Below are 13875 nucleotides of genomic sequence, written 5' to 3' on the forward strand. Positions count from 1 at the left end.
CTGCTTCACTGCAGATGTGTCTCTATCACCTGCCTCTACAGCCAGGTCGGAAAAAAATGGCATTAGACAGCAGCTGTTTTGACAATTGCTCTCCCTTCACAAGTGTCAAGTCTCCAACTACAATTACTGTACCAGGCAGCAGTTCATCTTCTTTTCCCCTTTTTATTTAAACACCCACACCCTGGAATGTACACAGGAGTAAATTAAGATTCTTTTATTATATAGGTCAAGTCCTGACCTGCACATCTACATATATTAGCATAAAGGTAAAAGTATTACAGACATCAAACATAAAGCATTAATGGTCAGTTTAAATACATGTCCTAGAGATTGTTAGAAGGAAAAAAAAAAGAATCTAATTGAAAAAAAATTAAGGCAACAGAAAACTAATAACTGAAAAAGTGAGGCAGTACTTAATCTGAAACTTCTCCCCAAGATTTTCCCTTGTGACTAGCTACTTGTGTTTTTACGAGCAGACAACATAAAATGAAGATGTCTGATTTATTATGTCACTGTACATTTCATACACACTCAGGCTGAAGACCAGCTATATAATTCAAGATAATTCAGATCAGTTTTGAAACACGCTTTCAAATAATCTGAAAAAGCTGTACACACGTTTCCATGTAGAATACATTCCTATTCTTCCCAAGTCAGAAAAGAATTGATTAAAACAAAAACCGCCGTGTAATTGAGAACAATTAAACAGGTACATTCTGCAGTTCCTCAGCAGGGGAAAGAATTTCTCCTATACTTCAAGCTGCCAAAGGCTGCGCAGCTGTGATCAAAGACATGATAATATTAAAAAAAAGAAAGAGACGCTGGACAGAAACCCAGTGGCACACTCCCTTCTTTCTCAGAAGCCTTCAGAGGTACAAAGCCCAGCAGCCAGAACTAACCCAGCCATACTCTAGCACTGTAATTCCCCCCTCCATATCCTTACCAGCCTACGCCTCTTCCTTCTCCTTGGAGAACACTCACTAGAGGTGCCAGTGAAGTTTGAAGGGTGGCGACCACAGAGTTTCTTACATTCTCATTTATATTTTTATTAATTGTCATGCCAATGAGCTAGCTGATCATGGATAATAATTGTAAGAGCTGTCTGACTCGATGAACAAGATAAACAGAACGAAAGTGAGGTATATCTCATTGTCAGAGACCGCAACCTTTGCAAGTATGAAAAAGTAAGTCCTGACACTGGCTTTAGAAAAATCTCAGCCTAGGAAGATCTGCGCAACTCTGCAAAACAGCTTCAAATAAAGAAAAAGTATCCATGTGACTGCTGTACAGGAGAACAAAAGGATATTGTCTCTACTCCAACATGCAAGTTATTCTAATAACACTTAACATGGATTTTAAAACTTCCGTGTTCTGTATGTTGCCTAAAAAGAAGAGAAAGGTATTAAGGAAACAATGGTAAATCGACATTGCAACTCCAGAACTGTAATGTAAAAGGGACTAAGTGCAGAACTATTTCATTGTTTCTTTCATCTCAGGTATCAAATCACCCTTCACTGAAGGAGGACTTCACAGAGATTGCTAGCACCCTTCAGTCTGGTTCGGCACTGAGAACAGCTTGCTTCACTTTCAAATATCAGACGGCTTTCACAATTTGCACTAAGTTGAATGAAGTATTCCATGAAAGCAAATCACACTGCTTAAGGAACAGGTTTTGTTTCTCATTAGAAATTCAGCTTTAAATTCGTGGAAGTTCTAGGCATGGGAAAGACATAGCAGAAAGACTGGAACCTCACAGCAGCCAGCTTTGCATCAGACAGTATCTGTATCACAACTGCCACAACACAAAGTGCCTCCTCGCCTTCCTGTCCAGCTCACACCTCAACTTCCCCAGGCTTAAACCCACAGCAACGGGTGACATGCCACTGGCCCACAGCACTGCAATGCCAGCCACGTCCACTCCTCAGCCACAGCACAACTATTAGCACAAAAGCCCTGGCGGTATTTGCACCTATCAGCCTCCCCCTTGTTCCACCTCAGCTGCAACACCTACAGGAAACAGAGTTTTCGGGGAAGACGTTTTGGCCCCACAGCAAAACGGGAATGAAGCATACTGGGAGAGTGAGCACGTGTCTATAGCGTGGAAAGCTCTTCCACCCCAAAGCTCTACTGATTCCCTCTGACCAAAACATGTATCACCCTGTTATTCGACAGTAAAGCAAGCCTACTGTCATTAGTAGCATTTGATTAGTATTGACTGTAATGACAGCGCAGAAGGCAAATATCCCTCTCTACTCTCTGGCTGAGCAGTGCAGCCCACACGATGCAGTAAAACGTACGTAGGAAGTGGAATGTGAGGATCTGATTTCATACTGGGGCAGAACACCTTATAAAAAGTCTTTTCAGTAACAGTCATCCAGAAGTAATATGGAAATCAAATCAGCTGATTGCAACAATCTAAACAGCATCATTTGATACCTTCATAGAAGTTCCGGATAATGAGAGTTTAGAAGGAGAAATCTTACCTTCTATTAAACCCAGTATAGCTGGGGGACAGGGCCCCTCCATACAGCTTTTGCTTATGCCATTTTAGGCCAAGTAATGAAAACATTAATGCTACTTAGCCAGCAAAGCACAAGTTAATTCAGCTTCTATCTCCCCAAAGTCTGCATTTCTCTGGTCTAGTCTTCATTAAGAACACTTAAAAAAGTTTCATATACATGGTGAACGTCCACATAACCACCTCTGTGCATGCCTCTTTTGGAGCATAAGGACACTACTGCAGAAGGCACCGCAGCACAGTGTTTGGGAACCGAAGGGGTACAGTGGCAACACAGGGCACGAACAGAGGGAATGTCAAGCAAAGTCCGAGAGCTGCCCCAGATGTGAGGAGATGCTATGTGAGGTGCCACTGGATCCCAGGGAGGCCACCATACCCCAAAATCTCCATACAGTGCTTCCAAAGGTATCCCATAGGATGGTCTTGTACCACTGTTTTAGCGTTGGAAAATTATCCTTCATCCTTGATCCCTCTAGCCCACACAATAATACAGGTGATTGAGAACAGTAGGCCACTGAATCGATTTTGCATTTTTATCACATTTGGGAGAAAGTCTGCTGCAATCATCTTGCTCGATCTCATCAGCACTCCTGTTCTTTAGTATATTTTCTGGGTAAAGCTCATGCAGACAAATTGGCAGGGTAGTATTTCAGGTAGTTCTTGGTCTTTATGGTTTGTTCTCTCACTTAACTCATGCTTGGTGTCAGTTGCCAGGTTCTTAGGTCAGGAGAGGGTAATGTACACATCTGCCTAGTGTATCAGCTGTCTTTGGAAAATTAGGATGGATGGCTTCACAACTGGAGCCACGGCATCAAAACAGGCCAAAGATGTAGAACCAAGAGATACCAAGAGATTTTTAGGAATATACAGGGGTTTTTTTCAAAAAAAAAAAAAAAAAAAAAAAAAAAATCAGGAAGGCCAGCAGAGATTAGTTGATTTTCCCATCTCTTAGAGCTTTGAAATATTCCATTCAAAGTTCCACTCCCAACAGTGACGGTCGAAAGAAGCTCCACGAAAGGTATGCAGCAAATTTTTGCCCTGAATGGTACCAATTTTGCATTTGCCGAGTGAAAACCATATGTCTATTTGTGTGCATTTCTGCAATTGCACTTTTCATTCATTAAGATGAGAAATTACTTCTTTTATGCAATCTGCTACTATTCAGATCGCAAAATGTTGTGATGTCTGGTAGCAGGTTTGCTGGTTTTGGCTTTAAGAGGGTTTAGGGTTTTTTTTTCCCCTCTTCCTGTGAGAGGAAAGCTTTTCCCAAAGGATTTAAGCAATTTCATAAAACAAATGTAAAAACAAAGACACTTTTGTTTAAGGACTGAAGGTTTTGTTCTGTTTTAAGGGGGATGGAGAGGGAAGGAAGAGAGAAATGACACTGATCATCTTTCAATTAAACAGGAAAAAAAAGGATATATCTCATTCCTAAAACAGAAACTTGTGATAGCACAAACTTGCTATAATAAACAGGCCATCAGGAAAAAAAAAAAAGTTAAAATATTTTTTTCTAAATAAACAAACTTGTTTAGTACAATCACAAGTGAACACCTCAAATCATTACAGCAAAGATCAGAGGAAAACAACATATTCTCTCCAAATTCAAGTGCTGACATTGTGCATTCCTATATGCTGTGCTTCATTAAAGTCAGTTTCTCCTTTTCCTCACAGTCAATCAAACAGGAAGAAAGAGGAAAAAAAAGGACCCGAATTGTGTGGCTTTAAACACATAATGATTTGGGGGATTCACTTCAGCTAAAACTTCTGAAGCTTAATCTAATATCCATCATTTCATTTACTGAAATAGGACCTAGTACTAAAACGGGAGTAACCCCCTGAACTTGCACAGCAAATGTTGCAAGATGAGGACAACACAATAATGATAAATAAAGGGAAAGGTAATTAAAACACTCAAAGTCCTTCAGCAAAGCATATGTGGAGGTGTTGCAGGAAATCTGAGTGAGCAGACCTTCACATCTGCAAACACTGCCCAAGCATTCATACAAACATATTGCAGAACTCTCACATGCTGCAGAACTGGGATTCTAGTTTCTGATTAGCAGATATTAATTAACAGAATTAACTGATTTATCAGTAAGTCCCTACATATCACACTAAGTTTTATGATGTAGAGAGAAGCCCGACAGCCACAAGTGATCTTCAGTGAGAAAATAACATCTAACCAAACAGAGAAAAAGGAATCCATTAAGTCCCATTCACACTGCTTATCATTTAAATTCATTCAGGATTGTCACTCACTGCAATTATCATTCAACATCCAAAACTAACACACTGGGAGTACTCAACAGTAATATACTTCAGTAATATCACCGCTCAGAAAGGCAAAACAACACAGATAACAAGAATCTTGCAATTAAATACAACATGCAAGTGAAATTATCACATTGTAACTACTTGTACTTCTATGACTGATTTACAAATGTTAGTATTAAATTTGAATTTTTCTAAATGCAGTCCTGAAGTGCATGCATGTGAAGTGACAAGATGTTCTTAATTAAGAGACTAAAATCTGGTCTAAAACCAGTGGAGGTGGACAGGAGGAGAAATAACAGTCTGTCATGTAGATCAAAGCAACATTGTTTTTCATATACATAAAATATAGTCCAAATAAAATGTATACTGTCATCATCACCTCAAAAGTGCTGTACCCAACCACTACTTTAATGACTCTCGTCCATCCTAGTTTAAGTTGTATGTATCTATATATGCACATATACACACGAGATACAGTTTCGTTCCTAACAGCCCCCTCACCTCCCAAATGGTAACATGCACAGATTAACTCGTCAAATAGAGAAAGACAACATACAAAGGTCATTACAAATCCAAAGGTCTGGGTCCACTCATGAATTTGAGTAGTTATTTTAAATAGACTTGTCTAATACTGTGTAGAGGTACTGGACAAAGAGTAAGATTTTGTTACCAATGGTCCTTTCACAACAGAAGGACACTCCTTCAGCTCCTACTTGCACAAAAAAACACCACGTGGAAATCTGAAAGTTAAACCACTGGAAGGCTGCAGAACAACCTTTCTTTCCCCCGTTCTTCTGTCCACAGTTTTTCCCTTTGCTTTGTTTCTGAACTGTGCAAGACACCATGTAATTTACAGACACATCCAAAAAATTCTCCTGCAGTTTAGTCTAAGGTTCTGCTTTGTTTATTCCCTGCTGTAAACCCTTCTTCATTTAAAATGTGCTTTTCCAAACCACGCATCCCCAGCCAGCTAATAGATATCCCACAGTTACATCACAGCAATGAATAAAACATGAGCTTTCCAATTTAATTTGGACACAAGTTAATGTGTATACTGAGTTCATGTGTAATATATAAGCATTTCTCCTCCACTTCTCTGTTCACCAGTTTGTTCATTCACAGTTCTTCCATAATTCTCATTTTCTCAGTCACATTTTCTCTCTTGTATCCCTTCACATGTGCACCTTCCAGGTTTTAACTCCATCTCTTACATCACTTGCTCCAATCCATTTCTCTGCTTCCCAGTCTGACCACACTCACCACAAACACACAGTTCCTTGACCTATTAACAAGAAGGATATTCCTGTTCACTTGCTTGAGCTGCAGACAATACTGCATGCTGCTGTTATCTTCCCTGCCCAATAAAGTCTGAAAACATTTCCTCCTATTTCTTAATGCAGACTTTTCCAAGACCTCAAATTGTAATAGGAAATTGAGTGATTTTGTTTTTAAAGAAGACAGCAATGCATCAGGAGACGAAAGCTCTGTTCTCTGATTTGCTAGAGATTGTTTAAATTCAGGTTGAATCCCTCCTTTGTAAACCTGAAATAACTTTTCCTGCTCACCCATTAATATCTGGGACTTGAAGGCTGTCAAGTGAAAGACACTATACAAATGCAAAGCACAGCCCTAGTCTCATCTTTTCTAACGATACACCCAACGCTCATATAAAAGAGCAATAGGAGCAAATGAAAAATCACAATAAGCGAATAGCTTAATAATACATGCTAAAAGCTACCGAGACAATAAATTCAATTTTCCCTGCGATTGTTAAATTTTTCTTTTGATAGCTAAACACAATCTCTTCACGTTTATTTCCTACGGGGGTTTCTGACACATTGAGCTCATTGCACAGCTCTTCTTTTTAAAGAAAAAACACACATGCATTTAAAGCAAACACTTAAAATTTAACAGTTCGGATTTTTAATAAACTATGCCAGAAAGGAGTTTGCAACTGGATTATTTCTAAGGAAGTTAGACACCTGCCTTACAAATTCAGAACAGACATAAAGCAGTATCAAGACACTGATCTTACTTTGATGTACAAACACACTCAGAGCATCTTACTTTTTTAACTATTCTTCTCAAGACGCATCCACGGGGGTGACAGATATTATCCTTCCTTTTCGAAGAGTCATCTCAAAACTGCCAGAAGTTTGGACATACAAAACCCAGCTAGAGAAGAGCTTATAAATGGAACAGAGCCCGATGCTACAGCAAAGATCATATAAAGTCAACACGGTGTAGCCTTCAAGCCACGTACACCATTGTTACATTTTCTATGAGGCACATACCTCTTCAGTGTGTACCAGACAAGTCTTCAACAGAGCTACCAGAGAAACTGTCTGAACTGGCATATCTCATACCTTAGTTTGTTCCTGGTGGTTAGGTAGTGCTGACCTTTGTATAGCTCAGCACCAGCCCCTGAGTCAGGCACTGAACCTGCAAAACGAAGCCATTGACGGGCACACAACCTCCCAGCTGGGAGCCCCCACCCTGGGTCTTCAGCAGTCCAGCACCCACCCCTGCTGAGCAAGGCTCTGCCCAAGTCCCTCCCAGGCAATGCCTCCCAGAGTACAGCCGTCAAACAAGAGGTGCAGCCACTGCCACGGAGTACTCCAAAGACCAAAAAGCATGAAATCAGCCAGAGGATAGATATGGGCACACAGTCAATAGGACAGCATAATCCTTTTATTTATTTATGGGTTCAAGTCAGCCATCCTGACCTCCAGCCTGCACATCCATTTATGCATTTGCTGTACCACACATATTAATTTGTGGTTATCTTTAATATTTTACGAGTTATACTTGATTCAACTCCATTATACACCTAGAAGAAAAAGCAACTGCTACTAATTCCATAGATTGGGGGTTGTACTTGTTATGAATCCCATTCACCATCAAGTGACTGGACAACACATACTCCCCAAAAGTAAGTATTTCTGCTCATCACACCTCCTTCACTGAAGTGTTTTCTATTTCTGTTGATTAGCAGTGAAGACCGCAGCATAGAAGTTAGGGTAGGTTACCTCAACTGCCCATTTCCTTAACAGTCACATGCAAACTTAAACACTAAACTGGGACTTAAGAGACATACAGCTGGGAGGGCATCCAAAATTTGTCAGTTAAGGAAATTCATTTTGAATTCCCCATGTACAATATTCTAACATTCATTCAACAAGCCATCAAATCATCCTCCAGTATGTCAAGTTTTTAATCCAAACTTATAGATGAGCAGTCAGTTTACGACCCTTCCTCTCTCCAAGAATTTGCCCCAGGGAATCTATAACCAGCTGCTATCTCCCCTTTCTGCCCTCACTGAACTACAAAAGCCAGCGCAGCTTTTGGTCTCTCATCTAACTCCAGACTGTTCATGCCTCATCATCTTTGTAGCCTGGATGTCCCAGTACATGTTCCACTAGAATTTAATATTTTCTGTACACAAATGACCAGAACTACATACAGTATCTGACATGAAGTCTCCCTAACGCCTTGCATAATAACTTGCCTATCTCCACTGAAGAACTCCCACTGAGGATTCCATTTGCTTTCTTTTCATGCTCACCAAGTAGTCTCATCCCTGTTCAGCTATGGCATTCAGATCTTTTCCTCCAGGCCTGTTTTAAGGGATAACCTGCCAACTGACAGTAGATGTGTGGTTAATAATCACTCAGCAGATAACTTCGCTTTTAGAACTATTTAGCTTCCTCTCATTCCTATTGCTTCAGTCATCACAGACCTTCGGTTCTTCCTGTGCAACAACCCAACCCCGCTCCGGGCTGACTATGTGTCCTCCTAACTTTGCCTCACCAGAAGTTGTCTTTTGCACAGAATTATCTCCACCAGCACGGTGAAGCAAAAAGACTAGCCCCACACTAATACAGATCCAGAGTAACAATTCCTTTATTCATACAGTCAAAGTAACAATTTCTCCTTCAGGTTGCTCTTTCAAGCTACCTCACCATTCTTTAGCCAAGCCTCACACTTCCAATTCAGTTATTTTTGGTGTCACGCCATGGTGTACACACATCCTGAACTGAAGCCTTCTGCCCCTTTTGTCGAGGACACTCAGCATTTAACCAGTAACAATATGACTTTAGTCTTCCACAAACTAATTGTGACAAATGCATGATGCATTTTATCCCGTTTTCCACTTATCTTTGTATACTTTATTACTTTTTCCATTCCAAATTTGTTCTAAATCCTTGAATACTATTAAGACCAGAGTAAAATGTGTAAACAGATTTTGTTCTCTTCTCCTTTTAAAATAAATACAAGTATACTTCTCTTGCTGTATTGCTATCACAACTGCTACATTCAACTTGACAGATAATAACCAGTCCTTTTTTTTCAATCCAGCTCCAGTGTTCTGTGCCAACCCTTTTGGACCCCCAGAGCAGAGACCCTTTGCTTCCTTAGCCTGACTGCGTTAAATCTTGCAGCAGGCGTAAGACATCTATTCTGGTCATTTCCGTTCAGCACTCATCTTTCTCCCATGTTCAAATCCTCACCTCTATCTAAAACTGGCTATTACACCGGACATGTTTTTCAACTATAGCCTGGTTCTCATAACACCATAGCCAAGTTCTCTTCTTTTTTATTTTTTTCCTCTTCATCTTAAATTTCTTCATGCTCTAGCTTTTGGCAATTCACATGCTATCCCTGCAGTTTCTGCTCTCCGATGATCAATCCCCCTCTTCACTTCATTCCTTATAGGTTTTCCGATAATTTGCAGTATCTTATTCTTGCAGCAAGGTCTGCAGCCCCACTTGGCAAGCTTTTCCAAGAAGTTATTGTACCTTCCATTTAAGACAGTTCAAGCCTTTTCTGCTTTTTTTTTTTTTAAATAAACCTCTAACTCCTACAGGTCTTCAGCCCTGTGGCCTCCACAAACTAGTTCCTCTAACTTCTCAGAACTTGCCCTGTTAAAATAAAAATTCCTTGAAATAAAAACACTTTGTAGCTGACACATACTTCAGTTTCATTTAAAACTATTATCTTGTGGCTAATCAACACATATGCTTAAGGCCTTGTGGAACAGAGCCATAATCCAGCAGTGGAAAGCAAGACCCAGTGTCAGCCACAGAGACCAGAGGCATTCCTCACCCAGAGTTCAAAGATACATCCTCTAGTTCTGGGCATGCTGTAAACATGAGCCTCCATTTACTCTGCATTCCACTACAATTAACTGGCAAAATCTACTCTATGATATTTCAGCGTACTGATTTCCAATCTAACCACGTCACCACTGGAAAACACACTTACAAAAGCACATTTGAGAAACACCTTCCTTTTACACACCAGCACGGTATCTCAAATGCGCTCTGTAGCTCTGAGCAACCAGAACACGTTTTCAAGGCTATGTTCTACAGTTTGACTCCGTTTTGCCTCACTAAGTCAACGTTAGCCCTCCAGATTTTGGATTACAACATGAACCTTTACCAGCAAACCATCTCCCGTCCACTGGAAGACTGTGCCCATACTAAGTGCAACAATTTGAGATCCGATGTCTCCAGCGCGCACACCACAAGCCTACGAGGAGCAGGGAAGGAGGGCGCTGACAGCAGGACACGGAAAGAACAGCTCTGGCAAAGCGACAGCAAATAATCTCCACATGAATCTGGAAAACACCGTTTCCCTCGTAACTTTAGGTTGTGATACAATTTTCTTAACATGGATGCACTGCCATGAGGGCAGTCTAGGCCGCCTGCACGCAGAGTGAGCTTGCCAGCATAGGCTATCAGCTCCATCGCAGCAGTAAATCATGCTAACCACCGCATTCCTGGGGTACCTGCCCCTACACCGCGGCACACAGGCACCTGCCTGCTGCCTCCTGCTCACAGAGCCCGAAACCCACAGAGGGGAAACTCCGCACTGCAGCACGAAATACCAACTGGCGTGGTAAGTTACTAACCCACATAAAATGGGGGCCCTGGAAGGGCAAACAGCTCTGTCAGCTCCAACAGCCCCACATCACGACAAGGGCCGCCCACTGTCTCTGCAGGACTGCTGGTGCTCTCTGCAACCACCTCCCTCCCTTGGCCACCGTCGCCAATGGAGACATCTCCCCAGGGAACACATCCACACCGCTGGTGCCTTCTGCTCTCACCACCAGCCTCACCAGATCGAGCCCAGCCTCCGCAAAAGTGGGGTGTTCAGGCACCCTCTGAACTGAGGAGCATGGTGCTGGACACTTGGAACAGGCAATGAATGATGCAAGTCACACACGAGGAAATAACATGCCACCTTTTGCTCCAGAAGTGCTTAAAAGTGTTTTATCTTGCTAATTCATTCTAGGTCAGTTGAGTGCACATGCAGTATGGATTACACTGACCCTTTTAGAGCTCTCACCGTTTTTAAATAAGTAAGACACTTAACATCAGACACAAGCCAAGCTGTGCACCCCTGAACACCATGCACCAAGGTCAGCCAGCAGGCTTGACGGGCAGAACCAAGCAAGTAGCTTTATAAAGCCTGAGTCTTACGGCACGTCACCATCCCCGGAGGTATTTCAAAGACGTGTAGATGTGATGCTCGCGGACATGGTTTACTGGTGGACTTGGTAGCTTTAAGTTTATGGTTGAACTCAATGATCCTAAGGGTCTTTTCCAACCTAAATTATTCTATGCTTCTATAAGAACAAATGTGAAATAAATGATAAGTGCCAAATCTGACCCAGTAACATATTAAATCAATGCAGATGTTTCACAGAAAAAGGAAGTTGAACTGAAGTGACCTCTGCAATGCCACCCAACAAATCAGTGGCAGATTTACAAACAGAGCAAGTATTTTCAGCTAAGTGATAAAAAGGTCTACATTAAAGATAAAAGTTGTCTTGCCGCTTCCAAAACCCAAAAGCACTGTCATGTTAAGGACAAAGGAGACGTTTCATCCTTAAATATCTGAACATGCTAACTGCAGACTTCAAATACAAGCAAGGGTCAACACACAAATGACCATACAGAGTTTAAAAAAGTTGATACTATGATTCACTGGAGATGTTCATTTCCAGTGCCAGGTCTTTGAAAGTTTCAACCCCCTTCTCTGCCCCGCGAGCTGCCGTATACACTGGACCCTAGAACACAAATAATTCCATTGCTTTCCCTTCTTTTCACACATGCCTTGGTCTGAGTAAGAGAAGAAGGCGGGGGGGGGGGGGGGGGAATGGACATTCAAGTAAATCACATTTCGGACGAGCCTCCTCCCTTCTCCCAGCCGAAGTTTTCTTTAGATGGGATTAGCACCTCGAAAGGGGAGCAGGCGCCGGCAGGCCCCGCTCCAGGCGGTGCCGTGACGGGCGCGGAGCGGACCCGGGGCGGGCGGCCATGCGCTCGGCCCGCGTCCCGCCGCACCAGGCAGCCCGGGGAGGGAGCCCACGCTTCGCGCCGACGCGGGGAGGTGAACTCGGAGGAGTTCAGCAGCCGCCGGCTCCCGCGGCTCTGTCCGGGGCCACGCGTTTTCCCCCTGGCATCAGCGAGGAATTTCAGAGGAGCCAAACCGCTCCGCCCGCCCCGCCGCCGCCCCCCGAGGCGCGGGGACGAATCCGGGGCACCCACCCGCGGCCCCTACCCCCACGGGGGCTACTGGCTGTCACTGGAGGGAGCCGCCAGCCCCGCCGACCGGGCAGGGCTGGGCGGCTCCCGGCGGGGCCGAGCCTCCCGCCCGTCCCCGGGCAGCGCGGCGCCGCCAGCCCCGCCGCCCCCCCCGCCTGCCGGGGCTGCGGGGGGCGGGGGGTCCCGCCCGCCACCCCCCAGCGAGCGGGGGAACCGCGCCGCGCTCAGCCCCGGGCCCCGCCGAGCCCGCAGCTGCGGCCCGGCCCGGCGCCGCCCTTACCGTCCTCGCCAGCGCGGCGCGGGAGCCTCCCGGAGAGGAGCGAGGCGAAGCGGCGGGGAAGAGCGGGGAGCCGGGGCCGAGAAAGCCGCCGCCGCCGCTGCTGCTGCGAGGAGGAGGAGGCGGAGGGGGGCGGAGGCTCGGCGGCGGAGGGGAGGAGACCGCGGGCGCCGAGGGGCCGGCAGCCGCCGCGCAGCCGGCGCTTCCTCCCGACACGCCGGGCCGGGCCGGGCGCGGGGGCCGGAGCGCGGGGCCCGCCCAGCGCCGCCGGGCCCGGCTGTCGGGCGGGCGGGATGGCCGCTTCACCGGCCGCGCTGCACAAAGGGGACCCGCTGCCACCGCCGCCTTTGTTCGGCCGAGCGGCGCCGGGGAGGGGAGGGCAGCAGGCTGGGCGCTGCTCCCGCCCGGAGAGCGTTCCTGCAGCCCCGGCAGACCCCCGGGGTAACTTCCCCGTAGTTAATTTGGGTCTGTGATGAAAACCCCCTCCACCTGCGCCAGGCGCTGCTCGGCAGCCAGCCTTGAAGTAAGCCTACACGCAGGGCTTCAGCTGCCTGTTCATGCCTCGGGAGCCGGCTGGCGACTCCTGTTAAATTAAGTCGGGTTTTTTTTATTGCGGAGGGTAGATGGGATCACAAAGACTGGTTGCTTAGCATTCTGCACTTGGCAGCCACCAAGAACTGGTAAAATATGAATTATGAGTACATCTTTATCCATTGTCTGGGGTAGTTCACACACTTTCTGTCAAACCTTGCCACTCTTACCTATTGATCTGCTCGTCCAGTTGCTCGCTGATCGTTGAGGTACCTTCTGAAAGCACGTTTTTTGCCACAGTATTCCATTGCTTGTCCTGTAAACCTCCTCCAACCTTCCTGATTTCAGTCCTTCAGTTCAGGTACTCCAGTCAACACATGCAGTCCTGTCATGCCAGTTAAAACAGTAGAAAGGGGAGAATTTGTCCTCGTTCACTTGTCACTCAGAAGAGACTAGCAGACCTATAAACACTCTTATACAAGGCCTTCTCTGAAGCACAGTTAGACTTTAGTACTTTTTATAGAGGTGGAATGAGCAAAATGACTCAGCCTACAGGACTTCTAGATAGAAGTGATATTTTAAGATGGCAGTGACGGTACTAGACCATCCTAGGGTTGTTAAGACCAGGCAAGAACTGAGAAGCAACTTGAGAAAGCAGCCTCCCTTAAAAGCCCTTTCCCATAAGGTTCATTAAGCCTCCCCCAGCAGTTAAAAGACCC

At 44.7% G+C, this 13875-nt stretch overlaps 1 protein-coding gene across 3 annotated transcripts in view; it reads right to left on the reverse strand.

The window, feature by feature from the left end:
- Positions 1 to 12756, reverse strand: part of FAM110B (family with sequence similarity 110 member B) — a 113394-nt gene extending 100638 nt beyond the window's left edge. For all 3 annotated transcript variants that reach the window (XM_075416113.1, XM_075416116.1, XM_075416114.1), the window contains exon 1: positions 12629 to 12756. The gene's annotated coding sequence lies outside the window, so the exon portion shown is untranslated. The remainder of the gene's footprint in view (positions 1 to 12628) is intronic.
- Between the last annotated feature and the right edge of the window lie 1119 nt (positions 12757 to 13875).

Source organism: Opisthocomus hoazin, chromosome 3 (genome assembly GCF_030867145.1).
Source record: "Opisthocomus hoazin isolate bOpiHoa1 chromosome 3, bOpiHoa1.hap1, whole genome shotgun sequence".
In the NCBI taxonomy this organism is placed as follows: domain Eukaryota; kingdom Metazoa; phylum Chordata; class Aves; order Opisthocomiformes; family Opisthocomidae; genus Opisthocomus; species Opisthocomus hoazin.